Source organism: Silurus aristotelis (assembly GCF_946808225.1).
Source record: "Silurus aristotelis genome assembly, chromosome: 4".
Lineage (NCBI taxonomy): Eukaryota > Metazoa > Chordata > Actinopteri > Siluriformes > Siluridae > Silurus > Silurus aristotelis.
In genome coordinates this window covers 29,664,514-29,687,103 of record NC_139577.1, presented here as the reverse complement: position 1 = coordinate 29,687,103, position 22,590 = coordinate 29,664,514, and positions in this window count along the sequence as shown.

Sequence of the window (22,590 nt, the reverse complement as noted above, 5' to 3'; positions counted from 1 at the left end):
ACAAATAATAATATCATCCGCAAATATCATAGTCCATGGTGACTCCTGCCTGACCTCCTCTGTCAACCAGTCCATCACCACTGCAAACAGAAAAGGGCTCAAAACCGATCCTTGATGCAGTCCAACCTCCACCTTGAACCAGTCTGTAACTCCTACTGTACACTTTACTGCTGTCACACTGTCCTCATTCATGTCCTGCACCACCTCACATACTTCTCTGACACACCAGACTTTCTCATACAATACCACAATTCCTCTCTCAGCACCCTGTCGTACGCTTCCTCTCTCAGCCTGGCTTCCACTACTCTTTCCCATAACTTCATGGTGTGACTGATCAACTTAATTCCCCTGTAGTTACTGCAGGTCTGCACATCTCTCTTATTCTTAAAGATCGGTAACAGCACACTCCTTCTACATTCCTCAGGCGTTTTTTCCAAAATCCTGTTAAACAATCTAGTTAAAAACTACACTGCCATCTTTCCATGTTTCAACCGGTATGTCATCTGGTCCAACTGATTTTCCACTCTTCATCCTCTTAATTGCTGCTCTCATTTCCTCTTTACTGATCCTATTCACTTCCTGCTTCACCATCTCCACACATCTAACCTTCTCTCTCTCTCATTTTTCTTGTTTATCAGCTGCTTAAAATACTCCCTCTATCTTCTCAACACACTCTCCTCACTAGTCAACACATTTCCATCTCCATCCTTTATTACTGTAACTTGCAGCACATCCTTCCCAGCTCAGTCCCTCTGCCTTGCCAATCGGTACAAATCCTTTTCTCCCTCTTTAGTGTCCAACTTCTCATACAGCTCCTCATATGGCTTTTCCTTGGCTTTTGCCACATCCCTCTTCACCTGCTGCCACATCTCCTTGTACTCCTGCCTACTTTTCCCATTAACTCATTCTCCTTATGCTCTCCTGCACTTCCATATTCCACCACCACGTCTTGTTGTCTTCCTTTCTATTTCCGGATGTCACACCAAGTACCTTTCTAGCTGTCTCCCTTATTACTTCTGCAGTAGTTGCCCAATTATCCACCTCTTCACCACCACTGAGCCCCTGTCTGACCTCTTCTCTGAATCTCATACTACAGTCTTCCTCCTTCTGTTTCCACTGTCTTATTCTTCTTTCAGTTTTCACCCATCACCTCCTCATCCGCTCTGTTTCCTTCACCTACATGCCCATTGAAATCTGCTCCAATCACCAATCCTTTATTCCTAGGTACACCTTCTACCACTTCATTACTCACTGCAGAATTTTTCCTTCTCCTCCATCTCACAACCTACTTGTGCAGCATAAGCACTGATGACATTTATCATCACCCCTTCAACTTCCAGCTTCACGTTCATCACCCTATCAGAAACTCTCTTCACCTCCACTACACTCTCACTGTTCTCTTCCTACAGAATACACCATTTCTCTTTCCATCCACACCATTATAGAACAGTTTTAAACCCACCTCTTATGTTCCTGGCCTTACTCCCTTTCCACTTGGTCTCCTGAACACACAACATATCTACTTTTCTCCTCTCCATCATATTATCTATCTCTCTATGTTTACCAATCATAGTACCAACATTTAAATTACCAACTCTAACCTGCACTCTCCTCCATGTTTCCTTTTCCTGCTGTCTCTGTAGACGTCTTTCTGACACACGCCCATGCTGTTGCAGTAAAACTTTCTTTTGGCTTCTCCCATTAGAGGTCGCCACAGTGGATCATCCGTATTCATGAGCCGCATGTTGAATTTGGCACATGTTTTTACGCTGGATGCCCTTCCTAACGCAACCCCTACCCATTTATCCGGGCTTGGGACTGGCACTAAGAGTGCACTGGCTTGTGCAACCCTAATGGGTTGGTTAGGTTCCTTTTTTAAAAGACACACATTCCTTTTGTTTTTTGTGCAACAAACTATGCAGTTTAACGGTATGAAGATTTACTTTGACCAGTCAATTATATAAATGTTACTACTATTAAAGAAAAATCCTCCATTAGCATGAATAACAGCTTTAAACACTCTTGGGAACCAGGAAGTTTGTTCCTTCAAACATTCAACTGAAATTCTATTTCATGCCTCTTGCAAAGCTGTTCTTTTCTAGCTGGAGATTTCTTTCTGACCTTATCCGGTTCATCCCAGAGCAGTTTAAAAGAATTTAGGTTCAGTGACTGGGAAGACTATTCCATGATAGATAACACTCCAGCCGACTGTTTGCTGTCTAACAGAGCTTGGACTTATGCTTCGGGTCATTGACTTCTTCTATCTTGAAGTTCCAATTAGCTGCAGTCCAGACAGAATTGCATAATGTTGTATGAATTAAGTGTGAAACTGTAGCCATGTTGGATCAGTACTCCTTTCACCCGGATAAGTTTCCAACCTTCCCTGCTCCAAAACAACCCCAAACTATAAAGCTTTCAACTTCATGTCTGACTGTGGGGGTGAGGCAGTCTGCTAACATCATCTGCTAACTTGGATAAGTTATTCTGTTAGAGACAAAAAAGTTAAATTTGGACTCATCTGTCCATAGAACTTTCTTCCAGCTATTAACGCTCCAATTCGTGTTTTTGAAAGGCCCTGTACATTAGTGGGATTTGTGAAAAAAAGCACTTGCATTATGCCATTGGTAATGGTTCTTTTTTCAGTATAAAAATACTATTTTTATGTCTGCAGTCTACTTGAATAGTCATGCTTTTTGTGATCAGCAGAGATGGGTTTCAGTTTCAGTGTGACACTCTGATAACTCAGCTGAATTTTGTGAGATTTATTCTTCTCTGGGGTCTCTCTTCTAGACCCACGCATTTTATAATGAATCGGCCGGTTATTGGTATTGATTTAACAGTAGCCTAGCTCTGTGTCTGACAGCAGAGTGTAACTAGACTTGCAAAATAAATAAAATGTGATCTATCAAATCTATTGCCTTTTCAAATTAGCTGTACAGAGATTATATCATGTATAATTAATTATATTACATACAATAAATTTCAACTCCAAAACTGCTGTTCTTTCAGTTTTTTTTACGTTTGCGACATGCTTTTCAACGGCTGGCTAGAGATCTGTTCACCGCAGTAGACAATCCACAACTGTTTGCTACATTCCCAAGCAAATATTAGTCATGTGGAACTGCTGAGTTGGCTTTCCAGGGATTTTTTTTCGGATCGTCAGGTCCCTTGCACTATTTCAGTGATCCTGTTTCGAATGTTAAAAGTTCCATAGTCTCACTCGAGGCTAAGCGGCACTGAGGTGGATCTGTGCTTTGCTGTCACTTGTGTTACATCTCAGACCTTGTTGAAGTGACTTTGTTAAAATGCACAGCATCTCTTTGCCTCAGGCCTCGAGAGTGTGAATCAGATGGGAACATGTGTATGCGTGAACTCATCTTTGTGATTTAAAGAAACACACAACATTCTTACGTTGTTGGTGAAGAATTAAAGCTCCTTTCCTTTAGAGGAAAAAGAAGTCATGTCATTCAGCTGATCATTAATGCTATACTGATTCTACAGAGTCCTAATATGTTGGTATGTTTACAGCTTGGTATTTTGTATACACTAAAATTCTTTGAATGATTTATGCAATTCCCGATCCTGCTTCTTTTAAAGCTTTAACTTATAAATGGGCTATGCTAGAATTTTTTTCCGGCTCTTTTCTATGTGCATAAAGTAAACGTCTAAAGAGTTTTGCCAGAAAAGTGCAGAAAATATCCCTGACACTCTGTGTCTTTTAAACCCACCATGCTTTTACCAAATTACCCCAGTGTTGAAAGTTACAATCAGATTGACTCACTGCACTTTCATGCCTACATTCTACCTTTTTGTGCAGTAATATAAAGGTTTGAATGCTGCAACCCAAAAACCATTTCAGGAATATAGTCACTGGATCTTCAAAACGTTTTAAAGTTGACTTGCAATTCGGCATTTATTAGCTTCATTTATTCAGAATGTACTTACAGATCTGATTAGTAGGACTCGGGTAGGATGACTAAAAGCTTACGGAGAAAAATGTTCACTAAAGTTGGTCAAACATAATTGTGTTACACTACACGTTCATGTACTTTTAGCTACATTAATGCTTCGAAGGAAAATGCTGAGATTATTTCATCTAATTCACGATTATTAATTATTGACTATAAATCAACACTGTGTAAAACAAAACAAAGAAAATTCAGCTTATTAATTCAGATCACTGACATGTGAAAAAGGCTAGAATGGGATCTATGTTTATTTCTGATACTTTTAAAATAAGTATCATAAAAGAATAATAATTATTCGTATTTACACTGATCATAACATTAGGACCGGTTAGGTGAATAACACAGATTTTCTCCTCATGATGACATCTGTTAGTGGGTGGGATATATTAGGCAGCAAGTGAACATTTTGGCCTCAAAGTTGATGTGTTAGAAAAAATGGCCGAGCAAAAGGAATTGTGCGAGTCTGTCGAGGGACAAATTGCGACGACTGGGTCAGGGCATCTCCAGAACTGCAGTTCTTGTTCTGTTAATATTATACGGGTCAGGACTGTTTTGGCTTCAAGGGGACCTACACAATATTAGGCAGGTGGTCACAATGTTATGCCTGATCGGTGACAATAAAGTCATGCCATTTAGATCCTTTATACAGATCAACTTACAAATAATATATATATATATATATATATATATATATATATATATATATATATATATATATATATATATATATATATATATATATATATATATATTTTTTTTTTTTAAATATATAAATACAACCAAGCAGTTGTTGGTTCAGGGGTTTTATTAGGGGCCCAGCAGTGGCCACTTGGTGGTGCTGTGATTTGAACTCATGGCTTTCGATCCAAACTCCAAAACCTAAACCATAAAGCAACCACTTCCCTGTAGTCTATTCTTCGCGAATTCATGAACAGTTGGCCTACTCTGTAGTCTGCACACACAGTTACATATTGATTAGAGGCTACTTAACCAAATCTTATCATAGCAGATACAGTCATCATATCTAAAATTTCTTGCCTAAATAACCAAAATTCTTCCACATTGTTTTGTAAAATATTCAGTGCTATCATTAAATATCACATATGTGCTAGCCTGAGGTTTACAACTGGACTAATGATAAGTACAATTATAATGCGGCTCGAATATAGTTATTCGAGCCTAGTTAATAATGCGTAAAAAAAATAATGTTAACGCCTTAATTAAATCATTATACTTCATGTGCTGAACCATGCTGAAATGCAAGCATACTCAATTTATTTGTTTGCTTTTAATATACTGAGTTATACAGTGTCTCACAAAAGTGAGTACACCCCTCACATGTCAGCAATCGTTGTCTTTTTTTAAGGGACAATACTATAGAAATAAAACCTTTGATATATTTTAGAGTAGTCAATGTGCAGCTTGTATAGCAGTACAGATGTATTGGTCTTGAAAAATAAACCAAAATACAGCCATTTTTGTCAAAAACGCTGGCAACAAAAATTGTAAATATAAAATAGTGGCAAAAATGTGTGTGTGTATGTGTGTGTATGAGTGTGTATGTGTGTGTGTGTGTGTGTGTGTGTGTGGGGGGGGGTGTTTACTCACCCTAACCCTGTATCTTTTATTCTATATATACATACACACTTTAATTTCACATTTAGTGAACGTTAAAAAAGATTTATATCACAGGTACTATTACACTTGTGTCAGGAATATACTGTAAAAAAAAATAAATGTACATTTGTCTGATTGGGTCAGTAATTTTTGACTTGCTTGGAACAATCCTCATTTTATTATCAACCTTTAAATGTTTTAGGCTATTTGTCATTTTAGTCCTGCTGATATCTAATTATTATATAGTTTCCAACTACACAATAATGGAGTTTTGTAGGATTTTACTTATTAAATGCTATTTATTTTAATAGTCTACTTTTTTTTAGACTTGAGGTACAGGTGTGATTAAAAAGCTCATGCTTTGTGAGCTCTGTACAAAGAAAACACGGTGTCCTTGGAGGCATGAACTTCACAGAGGTGCAGATTTCAATAGACTGAATTGGCCGCCCGGAAAGTTCAAAAAGGTTCACAAGTTAAGCACTCGTTTAGTACATGACTGAATACTGAGTGCTCTTTCTGTGTAATTGGTAATGCACCTTTTGAACTAAAATGTCTGGCTGTGAATACATGTGTTATATGTTTATATATTTGTTTTATTTTTAATTTGTAATTCAAACGTAAAATATGACAGACCACCGAATTCCCATTTTTTGTGGGGGTAAAGTATCACTTGTGTAACATGTAGATAACTGCAAGGCGAAGGAACTTGTGAATACTGGATTAAAACAAGATCTGACACGAAAACCCACTATCCGAACAGTATAAATTAGTTCTTGATTTTTTAGTCCTATTGTGCAATCTATCACAAAGTAGGTATTTAATATGCACGTAGTATTAATATTCAGAGAAACCCTTGTGATAGGCTGCAGCTGTTGAGCAGTGCAGAACCAAACAAATGAGAAAAGATCAATCAGTGAAGCAGCAGGTGTCGCCGAGGGGAGGGTAACTGTGCGGCTCACTTGCCGCTGGCAGCTATTTTCACATTTTCGACTCGATGTTGCCTGAATGAAGCACATCCAGTGCAACTAATCATGAGCTCGCTCAATCAGCCTTCACAGCAACACATGGGATTTCTGAAATAGCCTCAGCAGAGGGGATAAAGATGGGAGCTAGGAGAAATCTAATACCAGACTAATCTTCACAAAGACATTCGAAATTAGATACTTAACCTCAAGTGTGGTGGTCTTTTATCCAAAACATTACCTTTAAAAGAGTGTCCAGAATATTAAGCATATACGTATCTGCACAATCAAAAATGGAGAATATCAAGAAGGACAAATGAAGCTGCTTTATTGTTATTTTTTATCTATTTATCAAAGACACTTGTGTATGTGATTGCAAGGACATGTTTTTAGATCTTGGTGAGGAACCTAAAATTATATCTGACAGTTTGGAACTTGTGAAGTCCTTGGATCTTCATGGAAGGTTCTCACAAGGATATTAAGACAAGTGTGTGTTTGTTTGTGGTATATGTGTGTAGGTGTATGCAATTTGACAGAAGGGGGTCTGGGAAATACTAAGAACACCAACAGAGAATCGAGGCTTTTAACTAGCCAAGTCTTTTCTGTTGTTGCTGCTGGTAAATTGGTACACAAAAGCTTAAAGCTGTCTAAGCCAGAATCGCTTTCTCCAACTGTAGGTGTATAAAAGCCGGAGGAGCACATAATGATGTAATCCCTGAGATTCTTAATCTTTTTTTTTTTTTTTTCCCCTTTTTTTTTTTGTTAATGCATCCTAGAGTCTTGGCAGCCAGTAGCTGTGCCACATTGAAATTCACCCATGGGCAAAATGTCAAGCTTCATTTCACGTCTTTGCATTTGCTTCAGTGTCAGCCATAAACTGCAAAAACCTGATTGTGATTTTCAAAAGCAGTTGTCAGGCAAATGAGTTGGGGTTCATTATGCAGAAGAAAGTGAGTGCTTCTGAACGGCTACAGATCCAGGTGATGAGATATAACAGGGCAAAATAAAGGATTCTCTCTCTGGCACTGTCAAAAACATAATGCTGCCAGCTCTAAGGAAAAACTGAAAGGTTTTCTAGGGAGAGTTTATTATGTGAATGCGTTTTATCGTTTTTCTTTATGTAGGAAAGAATGCACAGGTATAACGGTGATATAAGTGGACAGGTTAGACTGTAATTCCACATTCCTGGCCTTAAAGATGTTTTTATTAATCTTGGTAATCTTAGCTGAAGTGCATACAGTCCTTTTTTTTGCTGAATAGCTCAGGGTAATTTAATAGGCAATACCTTAGTCATATCTAAATGCTTTATTAATCATACAACATTGCATTTTGGAAACAAAAAACACGATACTTTCTTTCAAAGAGTTGAATACATTCACTTATCTTCAATACGCACTTTATCCTGGTCAGGGTTGTGGTGAACCTTAAATCTATTTCAGGAAAGATGGGAATGAGGCAAAAATACACAACCATCCATACATAATGGTTTTTTCATGTAGCCAGGCTGTCTATTAGCATGCTTTTGAAGACTTGACTTGGATTAAAACTACTTTATATGGACAAAAGGTTGTAGACACCCAAGCATAAGATTTAGTGTAATACCTCAGTACTCGTTGGTACAGTAATTCGTTCCTGAACTCGTGACAGGTGCTGAAACTGACGATTATTGAACAAGTGAAATAATGAACTGTGTTAGAAAATACATAAAAGCATTTTTTAACCGCTTTAGGACTCATTATTTAGGGCTAAAATGCACAGAAAGCACAAAAGAGAGCACTTTTTGGGGACACTCTATGCCACTGTTTGTTTAAAAGACGCACTTCATGCATTTGTTTTACTACGGGACTGAAGCGCTCACGAGTTAATTCACGAGAGGCTGTGTTGCTTGCTACTAGTGCTGAAATATATTACTGTATATGCTTTTTAAACATCCCATTCTATATTTAGTCTCTTTTTTTTTATAATAACTTTCACTAGATTATGGAGTGTGGTTGTGTTCAGGCACAAGGGTGTAGCACAAGTACTTCAAGCACTTATGTAGTGTGAGTGAGGTGCAGTCACTTCATCTTAAAGCTGTTCAGTAGGGATAAGGTCAGAGCTCTATAGCGGCCATTCAAAATTTTCTACTCCAAAAAATATAAAGCATATCTTTGTGGAGCCGGCTTTGCACAGGGGGCATTATCATACTGGAACAGGTTTGCATCTCCTAGTTCAAGTAGAAGGAATATTGAATACTACTAAATCTAAAAGATTTTTCTAGTAACTCGAGTAATTTGAATTCAAACATGCCAAAAAATGCTAATTGTTAGCCTTGATGCTTCATTTAGTCCATTTAACCAAACATGGAGCACTGTGTTTCCCCACGGACCATTATTATTGACGCACCACCCACTAAACTCTGAATCGCTCTTGGACAGGTAAACACTATAGAAGCCCGTTTCCGCCACATAAAATGTGTTTTTAATTCTCGCAATTCTGACTTTTTCTTGCATCTGTGACCTTCCCGCAATTCCGATTAAAATTTTCGCAATCCTGACTTTATTTCTCAAAATTCCCAAAAAGCTTTACACTAAAAATAAAAAATGTAATTGGCTACAATCAAGTCAAGTCAAGGTTATTTCTATAGCACTTTTCACAACATACATTGTATCAAAGCAGCTTTACGGAATTTAACAGTTAAGGTGAATGATGTGTGTTTGCAGCCATGGTGACTGTGGCAAGGAAAAACTCCCTTAGGTGTTATGAGGAAGAAACCTTGAGAGGAACCAGACTCAAAAGGGGAAGCCATCCTCATTTGGGTGACATCAAGAGTGTGATCATAGTCTTTAAACAATACAGAACACTGGAGAGTGAGAACTAACATGCGCACTGGAATGTAAGATTATGTAAGAATAATCGGTAGAATACTTGATTACTAAACTATTTGATAGCTGCAGACCTAAATACTACCTGATTCAAAGACCAGAATCCAATTGTGTCTCTCCAACAGCTTGGACCCAGTACATTTGTCCATATAGTGCACTTGACAAAGACCAGAATTACAGAAATGCCGGCGCTGTAAGGCGTCAAGGTGAAGCATTAATTAGCTCATTTCTATTTTGTTCATTTGGCTGGCACTTGTATCCAAGGTTACCTTTATTTGAGAGATTATAACTGAGTAGTTGTGTTTGTCCCAGCTGTGCATGATGAGCTGATTGTATTTGCTTTACCGACTGCTTCACTAACTTTTGAAGGACTGCAAATTTCTCTCCCACTTTCAATTTAAAATCAGTAACTTTAAGGTGCCCGAGAGACTGGAGTCTGTGTCCTTGATCTGTCCAGCTTTGTGTAAAACCACGTTGTGAGATACAGGCACAGATGTACAGCTGCTGTTTTTCTATTGACAGCAATGGTAGCAAGTATTGGATTTGTTGCACTTTGTTTAACATTGCTCCAGGTGCTTATTTTCCCCCTTGCACTGCTCTCTGGCCCTAAAAATCCCCCTATGAAAAACTGTAGTGAGTGGCAGCCTAAGTGATTGATTGTCAGGTGAAGAGCTCATCCTTTAAATAGGCGCTACGTGCCATCAATCATCCAGACCTGCCCTCTGTGGAGGCAGGAATGATGCTGGCGGCCACCTCATCAGGGTCAGAGATTCACACATATACTGTAAGGTGAACAGAGACACATTCAAGGCATTCGGTTCTCTGGGTGATGTATTTTTTTTTTTGTTTCTTTTTAATTTTGTGGGGAGGAGGGGTGTGTGACAAAACCGAGCTTACAAGATCTTAGCATTGGTTATATGTAGTATTATAAATATTTCTAATCATTTTATTTCATTTCATAAAATATATATATGATGCCATTCACATGGTGATATTTAAAAAAAAAAAAAAAAAAAAAAAAAAAAAAATATATATATATATATATATATATATATATATATATATATATATATATATATATATATATATATATATATATATATATATTCCATTCCACATTTCATCCCCACTTTCTGTTACAATAACTTCTGCTGTTCTGGGAAGATGTTCCACTATATTTTGTAGTGTGCTTGTAAAGATTTGTGCTTACTCAGCCATAAGGACAATGGTAAAGTGAGGTACTGATGTAGGTGAGGAGGCCTGGGGTGCACTCAACATTCACATTCATCTCAAAGGTGTTCAGTAGGGTTGAGTACAGATATTATTAGCAGGCCACTCAAAATGTCTCACTCTAACCCATGTATCTTTGTTGAGTTGGCTTTGTGCACAGGGACATTGTCAGGTTGAAACAGATTTGGGTCTCGACATTTAGGTGAAGTTCATGCTTCTGCACTCAATGTACAATACACATCCTAAAATTTGTGTCAGCGAACAGAACTAAATGAATTGAATCCTAAACTTTTTGTATAAATGTCATTTTTTTATGTTAATCACTACATCTATTTGCATTGTTTTGTTGTTTTACATGCTATAATGTAATTGTTTGCAGCATTTTTATCCTAGCAGAAAACCTTTATTTTAAGAAATGAGCAAAATAACGTGGACGTAGAACAAAGCAAGACAATTTCGCATTTTTTTGCAGAAAGTTAATAAGCAACAAATCTTTACACATAGGCTTTACAAAACTCTGTGGCCATCCTAATGGTTGTCTTATAGCCAAGAAATTTGAGATTTGTACATTTCTCATCATTTATTCAGTGCAAGAGAAAGATCACAAAGAACACCACCTATACCCAACTACAATTATAAATCTGCAATGCAAAAAAACATGCTTTATTTTAAGTGTGCTTAACATTTGGCACGTAATAAACAATGTTATAATGTCATGCAGAAAACACTACCTGCATTAGTTAACACACAAAGTGCCAGGTAATTTCAGGACTGCTTCTGTGTACTATAGTATTGATTAGGTAACATTTGTTTGAGCTGCAAGCACATGACATTAATCTGGGTAATGTGTTAGAAGGGTGGAAAAATCAATGTGTATAGGAGCTCTGGGTTCAGAAAGAGAATGGATGGTGTAGAGGAACTTTTTTGATGTCAGCAATACTCTCCCTACTGGAGGACGATGGCTTTATCGTTACCGTAAACACTTCCTACTGTACATTCGTCCTTATCAGACAGATATCATTTCACACACCTTGTTGCGAGTGTGAATGTGCTGGCTATTGTTTTTCTGTATTAATTTGCACTCCATGCCAGCCTTCATCATCCATGCAATAGTTTGTATCTCAGAATCAATGTTCTTCAAAGAAAAATAAAGGATGCTTGAGAAGTGTAGTCACTGTCCACTCCATACCGTGTGGGGTAGGAGGAGGGGAAGGAGGTGGGATGCATTGTGCGTCAGGCTAAAGCTGGAGCAGGAAATCGATTTCTCATGCCACGGTGACGATTATGATTTCAGAGCTCAGGTTGTATTTTGAAAGTAATTTGAAGGCTGCAATCAGTAGCAGTTATTACACTTAATTTTTTTTTAAAACATGACTAGAATTAATGCTTTACCTTTCTAATATTAGAGAAAGCTGTTGCTGGTAAACAAAGCCAAATCAATAAAGCAACATAATGAACATAATGCTTCAATTTATGTGTGAATGTGTTCTCAGTAGCAGTGATAATATATCAGCTGTTACATTTTGTGTGTGGGATTTTTTTAACAATATTTTCCAAACCAACTAAACCGAAGTTTCGTGGACACATCATTTTACTTTTGCTTGTTGAACATCCTATGTTGCTCCAAAAAATAAGCGCTGTACTTCTAAAAAGGTTTTACAATTGATTTTTTAACATGGCTAAGGGAATCTGTGGTGAAGAAAATGAGTGAGATCAGGTATTAATGTTGGGTGAGGAGGTCATGGGTAGGTCCAGTGTTACACTTCATCCCAAAGGCACCCACTAGGGTTAAAGACAGAACTTTGTGTACAGTAAGATACTGGCGTTCTTCCCTCTTAGTAAAAACACGTCTAAGTGGCATTGCTTTGTGTGCAAGTGCATTATCATACTGGGACAGGTTTAGGGCTCTGACAAAGAATCTTAATGCTTCAGAATACAAAAAATGTTATTTTAATTGCATGTGTCCACATTTATGGGAACAGTTTGTAGAAAGCCCACTTATATTGGTGTGCATTTGAGTCCACATACCTTTGGCTGTAATACTGTACTGTAATACTGTAAATTAGGACCCAAATTAAGTTTTTAGCTCATTTTAATGTAAATTAGATGGGAAACAGATATAAGACCATAGAAACACGGCATGTCATCTTTGATTTAGGGTGTTCTCACACAGTTTTTGCCAGTTCTGGGTGCTTGATTTTAAAAGCTGTGTTTGATTGAAGCCCAGGTGCAGTCCAAATAATCACATTAAAATGATGGAACTAAAAATTATGGTTTCCTTTTAGTGAACTTGTGGCTAAGACATGTCTGAAAGCTGTCAGATTTCTGGAATCCAATAATGTATTTTTTATTTTAGCTACAGTCAATTTCTTATTCACGCTTATAGGCACATTTAATACGTCAGGGTACAGTAGTATTTTCTTTTAGATTATCATTGTGATGAAAGACCTTCGCCAGGAGCAGTTTTTGAATTTGTATTGTATATACATTGTGTATTTGTATGCAGACAGACAGACAGATAGATAGATAGATAGATAGATAGATAGATAGATAGATAGATAGATAGATAGATAGATAGATAGATAGATAGATAGATAGATAGATAGATGTGATAGTTGTGAAGATATAAACATCTAGATTATATACTGTAATTAATTACATTTTGTATAATAATTAAATGACATATGCATAAATTCAATATACAAACATTGAAAACAAGCATTTGATCGTAGTATACACATTTGAAAAGTTACTGTTGTAGTAGATAAATGCTATAAAAAGAGAATGAAACGGAGAAACACAGCAAGCTAACAGACTTGATAAAAATATATATATATATTGGTGTACAAATGCAAAATCATTCACTGAAAATCACGAGTGACTAAAAATGTGTTTGTTTACTGTTGCTGTTATTCGCTGCTTTTAGATTTAGTGTTTGTTCGCACCGGTTTAATTGAATCCGTCACTATGTCGCGAGCGAGCTGATTACACAACCTGATGCTCGCGAGTCACGACAGGACAGATGCAGTGCGACTGTCCCAAAGTTACAAACAGTTTACACAATAAAACTTCATTGAACTATATCATTTTCACATGATGAGGATTATACAGTTTTTGCTCACCGTGCTGATGTTTCACCTTCATCCGTGACACCAGTGTGTTTTATTTCCAAGTTGCAGGTTACAGTCTTTGTTGCTTTTTCATGACTTAGGCCCTAAACTTGTTCCTGCTACCGGCTGACCCTGTACTCCTCGCCATTTCCCAAGCAGATGTATTATCTTGCTGTCACGCTAACCCATAACTTGCGCAGCCCAACTAATTGATAATGGCATTCGTTGACATTTTATTATCGATTATTATTATTTTATCGATTAGTAGTTGCTGCCCTAATATAAACATATTTTACATTGAAATATTATATTGAAGTTTGATCACAATATGATAGTAGCCATTGATACTGACATGGCATTAAACAAACATACAATAAATTAATAGTGATGTGACCGATCCCATATTCTTACAGTATATATACTAGTCTGTATTAACACAGGCCTAAGGCTATACAAAGCATACTTTTATGGGTCTGTAAATGAGCAGCTACTGAGTTTACCCTTCTGCTTCGGGTGAGTTTAGAGCAGTGAATAATGATGCTTGTGAAAGGCTGCATGACTAAACAACTTCTTTAGAAATAAAGGGGCATCACTTACAGGTGCTTCCTAATTAAGACCTTCTAGTTGTATGTTAATGTCTGTAACAAGAGAGGGTACATTTTAATAAGAGCAATAGTACTGTTTTTTCTACATTTTTCAAAAATATTTTGAAAAGGCTGCATGACTAAACAACTTCTTTAGAAATAAAGGGGCATCACTTACAGGTGCTTCCTAATTAAGACCTTCTAGTTGTATGTTAATGTCTGTAACAAGAGAGGGTACATTTTAATAAGAGCAATAGTACTGTTTTTTCTACATTTTTCAAAAATATTTGGGCACACAACAGAAGATCAAGGAAGTATTTTATTAAAGATGGATGGATCAATGGATGTATACGGGACCATTTGATAATAAAGTCTTCAATAAAAACCATTTTTTGGCATGCATCATTAATTTTATTTCTGAATTAACAAGTAAGAATTGTGAAATTGTTTATTTAGATCTGCTCTTTTTTCATTTGTTAAACCTTTCAACATACATTTAGTACCATCAGTTTTAAGAACCCTGTCTGGGTGGTTGGCACAGTAGAAAAAGCAAACACAGACAATTCTATTTTTAAATAAAAAAAAAAAAGCTAAAATTTTACTTAGTGAAAAACTATTTTAAGTTACTGTCTTAAATTGTTTGAACATCATAGATAGGTTAGTTTTTACCAGGTGGATGCTAGGACAGAACCTTAATGTATGCTTAAAGTGTTGGTGGGTCACACAGTATGCTGGAAGATCAAGAAAGTATGATAAGTGCCTTTACAGGAACCGACTGGAAGTTACCTACCAGTAGTTTGATGTCTGGCTGCATTTTGGATCAGATGTTTTGTTGTAGTACAGTAACAAAATTGACAAGCACCTACATGACTGCAGAGAAATGGCCAGATTCTTTTGGGGTAACCTGCATGACCGAATCCATTTTAAGATGTGGGGCAATAAGGGCAGTCCTGAATTACCTCTAGGTTTTGTGCAGCCCCAGACAGCAAGATCTGATATATAGTCTTGAGTTGTCACACAATCTTGATATGGGAATGTATCTGATTGCATGAGATTTTGGTTTCAGTTGATGAGCTGCCATCCATGATAAAACTTTGCGGAAACATGACTGTCTAATGGATTGTTATCAACACAGCAGTGGTACAAATCCCCTAATAAAGATATTATGGCACAGAGAAAGAACAGAATAGTACCCAGTGCTGAGCCTTGTGGAACAAACTTGACACTCTCCATAGAGCAGAAATAGATTCCCCTTAGAGCCAAAAGGTGTGAAACATATAATTCTCATGTTGTGACAGGAAATCCAATATATAGATAAATGGATAAATCCAAGATGTAAAAGTCGTGATTGTGGCAGTATTTGCTATAAGATTGACCTGTGGTTAATCAATTGACTAATATTTTTAGTTCATCCTGTTTTTTGTTTTATACGGTTGCATGTGATTTTCTCTATAGGGACAATGTTCTAGGGACAATGTTTATAAATGTAAAATACATTTTCCTTATTTATTTCTATAAAAACGCTTTGTGACAGTGTCCATTGTTATTAAAAGCACTACACGAATAAAGTGCAATTGAATCGGCTCATATGAACATTTAGCAGCACTGCTAGCAGTGACCTTCTGGTGCAAAGTATTATATTTAAGTTGCTATAGTGGGAATACGCTGAGCCTCAATATATGCCAGTATACGCCTTTACAGCGACACACGTTTATTTCATCATCATTTATGCTTGTGCCATTTTATTGAAGATGTGACTTTAATTCTATATGAGGGCTTCTTAAGTTACTTTGATTGTAACTAGATTCTATACAGTACACCCTGCTTTTGATACGTGCTGCATATTAAGTATCATTAAAATGCAAAAGTCCAGCTTGCATCTTTTTAGAGCGGCAGTGAACACTAGGATTATGTAGCGTCATGCTTTAACATATTATACAGTAGGTTTACTAGTAATGTATTTTGTGTACATACATACTTTATGTGACTAGGACAACATGGATTAGTCCTCAGCCCTGTTCTTTTATGTAGCTCTATGCTGTGCGATGTAGCTCTTTGTTGTTTTATGTAGCACCAGGGTTCTGGAGAAACCCATTTCACTGTGTACTGCATCAGCTATACGTGGTTGAAATGACAATAATAACTTCTTGACTTGTTTTGGCATTTTTTTTTTACTGATATAGAAAAGGGAGAATGTTGTTTAATGAAACAGCTACCAATAATAGTATCAATTTATCAGTCATGTCTTATCTTTCATCTATAATGCAAATTGATTTCGTTTGCTTTATACTTTCTGTGCAATTGGGGACGGCCTGTCTGTCTGTCATATATATATATATATATATATATATATATATATATATATATATATATATATATATATATATATATATATATATATATAGTTTTGCATGTGGATTAATATTATAGTACAGCATATTAGAGTGCAATGACTGTAGATACAGTAGCCTACTAACAGAAGACTTGTATCTGGTGTCAACAATGGGTAATAAAGTGAAAAGTAGTCAAAGTGACTCTTAACCTGCCTATCCACCTTGGCTTAATGTCCAAAAATTTATTGTTTTGCAGCCCCCCCCCCCCCCCCCCCCCCTCTCTCTCTCTCTCTCTCTCTCTCTCTCTCTGTCCCTCCCTGTGTATTAGACTGTCTTCGTCATGCCAGTCAGCAGCTGTCTGGATATTGACTCATCCCCACCACTGATAGCATCTCCATCTAATCCTGGCTATGCTTGATCAGAGGCCCACTGGTAGCACTTATATATATATATATATATATATATATATATATATATATATATATATATATATATATATATATATTCTTCTTCTTCAAAGCAGTGGTCTCTAACCTAAACAATTTACCATCAAATACCGTAAAAATAGTGCTTTTAATAAACGCATACAGGTTGCATGTTATTAATTCATAGTTTATTACTTTAAAGCTGTTTTAGAAGTAATAAGCGAAATATGAACGCCAGCCAACAGCAGGATTATTGAATAGAGTGACTACTGTATAAGTGTGTGTGTGAAATGTGTAAATTTAGAATTCATTTGGTTTCTTTCAGTGCCTTTCCTATTGAGTCTGCACTGTGATGATGCACCATTGTGTTTGGTGTTGGCTCGGTTCCTGAGTTTTTTTAATGCAGTAAAAAGCCTAATCATACATACTGAGATGATGGCGTGGAAAAAAAAATCAACATAGCTGTTTTGTTGGCGCATAAAGACCTGTATGGCAACCAGCAAAAACAAAAAATGTTGCACTGGGTCAAAAGTGACAAGTGGTGCTTTAGTTTGAATAGCCAACACGAGGTACTGTGTATTAATTTAACAGAAAATCACTTCTCTGGGTTGATTTTCATTTATTTGATTTTTGGATTCTGATATTTTTTTTTCAAAATGATTCGTTTCAAGGTAACATTTGTTCCTCAAAGTGGCATAAAAAAAAAAAAAAAAAATCAAGTTTGAGTGCACATGGGCAATTCTTTGTATGATCCGTGCACATTTCATATTTCGGTGACGCTGAGTCAGAAATCCTTATAAACTCATTCAATTTAGAGACTGAAAAAACCCTCAACAAATGAACAGTACTACAGGAGAGCCTGCTTCAATAGACCTAATATTATTACTGAAAATAATGTCAATGTAAGCGAATATAGAGCAATATATAATAACTAAACTATCTAATCGTATTATATATACATATACGTATAAATGTATATATAAATACAGTGGAACCCAGTTATCTCGCCCTCGGTTACCTCGACAACCCTATTAAGTTGAAGCGCGGCGCTGAACAGCACACGGGAGAACGTGGGATGAGCAGCAAAAACATAGAATGAACACCGGCAGGATCGGGGGGGAATCCGCGATGCGCTTTGGGAAGAAAAGAGCAGCCGGTGAGAGTGTGCCGGTGGGAAGACACGTACCGGGATACACATGAGCGATAACAACGACCGCCGTGAACCAACATATACCAACAATAACGGACAGTAAGGGTGTGGAAGTTTATATAGGAGCTGGTGATGATGCTAAACAAGCACCATATGTGCGCGATTGAAGCCGGGAGCTTTAGAGAAAACGGCCGAGAAAACACCTGCCACGCTGAAGGGGGCCAAAGGGGGTGTGGCAGGTGGATTCCTGACAGATAAACATGTACTGTATGTATTTTTATAACATGCCTTCATCAAACAAATCGCGGCAACGCTGTTGTGTAAAAAAAACCTTCAAAAACACGTGCATGCACATTCTCATTTATTAACGCACATCATGTACATAAAGAAATTTCAAACACGTTAATATACTGCCGCCATATTGATTTTCGTTTATCTCGACCATCGGTTACCTCGATGCTTTTTGGCGACCCCCTAGGACACCGACATAACCGGGTTCCACTGTGTGTGTATATATGTATATATGTATATATATATATATATATATATATATATATATATATATATATATATATATATATATATATATATATATACACACACACACACATTCATACATACGATAATTTAAAAGAATAATGATTAGTATGGGTGAGCATACCCCTCACATTTCAGCGACCATTGTAGGATTTCTTCTCAAGGAACAATACTATAAAAAAAATAAAACTTGGATATATTTTAGTCAATGTGCAGCTTGTATATCAGTACAGATTTACTGTTCTCTAAAAATAACTCAACATGCACACATTATTGTCTAAATAACTGGCAACAAAAGTGAGTACACCCTATGTGATAACAGCTGTAAGTCACTTATAACCATGCAAAAAAAAACATGTCCTATTCATCATGTTCATGTTTTTGTCTGCTTAATGGGATCAGACAAATTTCTTGTACTAGAGCAATTAAAATGTGGTGTCTTGAGTGCAATTTTCTCATACTGACCACAGGATGTTTAACTTGACACCTCATGGCAAAGAAATCTCGGTAAAATCTGGATAAACAAACATTTGCATAAAGCATTCACATTTGTCCATGCCTATGTTAATTAGAATATTAAAAACTTAAAAAATATAAATGTAAGGTACATTTAGAACAGAGAAAAATGTCTGATTAAGTTGCGATTAATCACAAGATCACAAGTTAACTCATGACAATCATGCGATAAACAGCCCTATATATAAATATATATATATATTGTTGGGCAGTAACGCGTTACTATTGACAGTAACTAATACTGTAACGCATTACTTTTTAAATAAAGTAACTCCGTTACCGTATAGTGCGTTGTTCGTTACTTTTTTAAATGAATTAATTTCGGCTGAAGTGTAGACTACACTTGTTTACAGCAGCGACGCATTGTAGGATTTTTGGATGAACCACTGTAAACACGAAGAAGCCGCACTGTGGGCGTGTCTCCGTTTATTCAGGTCTGTGCGGCAGTAACGGCGAGAGCAAGACGAGTTTCTCAAAGTGGAAATATGCTCATTATTTCACTTTAGTTGAGCATAAAGACACAAAACTTTTAGTCAAATGTAAGCTGTGTCTGGTTCGAAGGTCGTATCTACTGCGATAGCAGCAACTCCAATCTGTTGAAGCTCCTCCAGAAACTGAATGCTTCGACGAAGCTAGAAGCTAGAAGCTAACCCGGTGTCGGTGGACACACTCGTAGTGAGTCAATCCTCTCCAGCCAAACAACAGTGACTAGATTTTAACCGGACTGTTAGCCAGGGACAGATCAACAAAGCTATTGCACATTTCATATTTGTAAAGTATGCAATGTTATACACACTACATAAATAATAATAATAATAATAATAATAATAAATCAAGACACCTGGCTTTTCCAGCCTTATGTGGATCTTCCCCAAACTGTTACCAGTTTTTAATGCATATCATTTATGGTTGTCAATGATAGCAGTTTTTTGGTGCTGAGTTTCTCCAAATTGATTCTGAATAATTCAGATTGCTTTTTATTTATTTATTTCAAAATTGTTTGTGTTCTGTTCTACATTGTTGATAGTTTTCATACTTAAGCTGTGAAAGGAACAATTGAAAGAGCGCAACACAACAGCTTTTATGATGCAGAAGCCACTTGTCATTGATTCTGAATATATTATTCAGCTTGTTTTGTTATTTATTTCAGAAATCTTTGTGATATATTCAGTTTGTGCTTCTCTGACTTCAATAAAATAGTGTTTAAAAATTACTTTGTGTTTAAGTCAGTTTTGTGTTTGTATAGACGATAACGCATAAAAGGGCATTAATGAGAACATTAAAGAACGTTCTTTTAAAAAGTAACAAAAAAGTAACTTTTAACAGTAACGCATTACTTTTTGGTGTAAAAAATCAACAAAGTAACTGAGTTACTTTTTGAATGGTAACGAGTAACGAGTAACTAGTTACTATTTCTTAGTAACTGGCACAACACTGTATGTATATATATATATATTTATATATATATATATATATATATATATATATATATATATATATATATACATATATATATATATATTTATATATATATATATATATATATATATATATATATATATATATATATATATATATATATATATATATATATATATAGAGAGAGAGAGAGAGAGAGAGAGAGAGAGAGAGAGAGAGAGCGAGAGCCTCTGCCTCTATATGACATTCCTACACACACACACACACACACACACACACACACACACACACACACACACACACACACACACACACATATAATGTATATATGCATACACACATATATAATGTGCAATGATCAGTATTGAATACTATTTTCATTATTATTCTTATAATATAATTTTTTAATAATATTTTTAGTATACTTTTGATATTCACTATGAGAGCATTATTTCTCTGTTACATGTACAACAAAAAAGAAGAAGGGGGTCTGAAGGGTGCATTCTGAGTTATTGACCTTGTTTAGATGTGGATTCTGATGCTAAACATGGCCAAAGTTTCAAAATACTATTTTGGATGTATGATGGGGTATTTCTGGGGCAAATACACTACTTTTGGGTTTGTATACATTTCAAAAAGTTTTTTTTTTAGTATAGACCTTCTTTATGTCAAGAGGGACAACCTTCCTTGTATTGGCATTTTCACATGCATACAGCAACCAGAGTAAGAGAAAGAGCTGCACCCATCACCGTGCTTCATTTGGTTACGGAAATCGTCGGCAGCGCTTCAGAGGATGTGATTGAGAGGTATGTCTCTAAAGAAGAGTATTTCTGGACATAAAGGAAAAGAAGAACCTTGTTCAGCTTTCCAAAGAACCCAGCTTTACATGAACAGTGGATGTAATTTGTTTTTCCAGGGCAGCAAAGGTTTTTGCAAGCGTGTTTGTTTGTTCACATGATTTCTTAAGTTCTGCCCATGGCACGCCTCCAGGAGCTCAACTGTTTTTGGGGAGAATCACAAAGCTGTATATTTCTTTTTATAAATCTGATCAAACGAATTTGACATGAGATCGGCTAAAACTGTGTGTTATGTCACTTTTATGCATATGCATATGGTTGTTTTGTTGTAAGACCCTGTATGTAGGGTTGCAAAAGTCCGTGAATTTAAGGCTAAAAACTTTTCATGGGATTTAATTGAAATATATGATAATTAATGTAAATAAACTGGGAAAATGACAGGTTAGCATATAACAGACAACTTAATTGTAGTAGGAAATAAAATCTTGCATATTACTGGTTAAACAACCATATTTAATGCAATTTCAGTTGAATTCCTATCCTGCACATTCATCACTCACATGCACACAGCAGACTTACTGCAGGGCCACTGAGGCCACGCCCCCTACATGCACTGTGCATTCATCCATTAAATAGTGGATAATGTCTTTAATCCTGCACACAAAATAATGTAAAAAAATATATATATAAAATGTCTTGGCGAGTATTCACGTAAATTTCATAAATATTCCTTGAGCTGTGTGTAAGCTATTGTGCAACAAAATTATACTAACAATTAAAGTATAAATGTCATTTTTTGAAAATCTGTATTATTTGCATGCATCAGCTTATGACTAAACAAAATGATTTTATTAAGGTTTGTATAATCATACAGTTTTTACACATTTTCCCAAATTTTAATTAGTTGCCATGAATTCACACAAAATCCTGATAAGTTGAAATATTTCCAAAATTCCTCAGATGACATTCCCATTGAAGGTTTCTGGGAAAGTTTCCTGAAATATTTTGCCCCTTTGCAACCCTAGCTGTATACAACATCGATTAATAAAATTATTTTATTGCATCATGTCTTATGAAT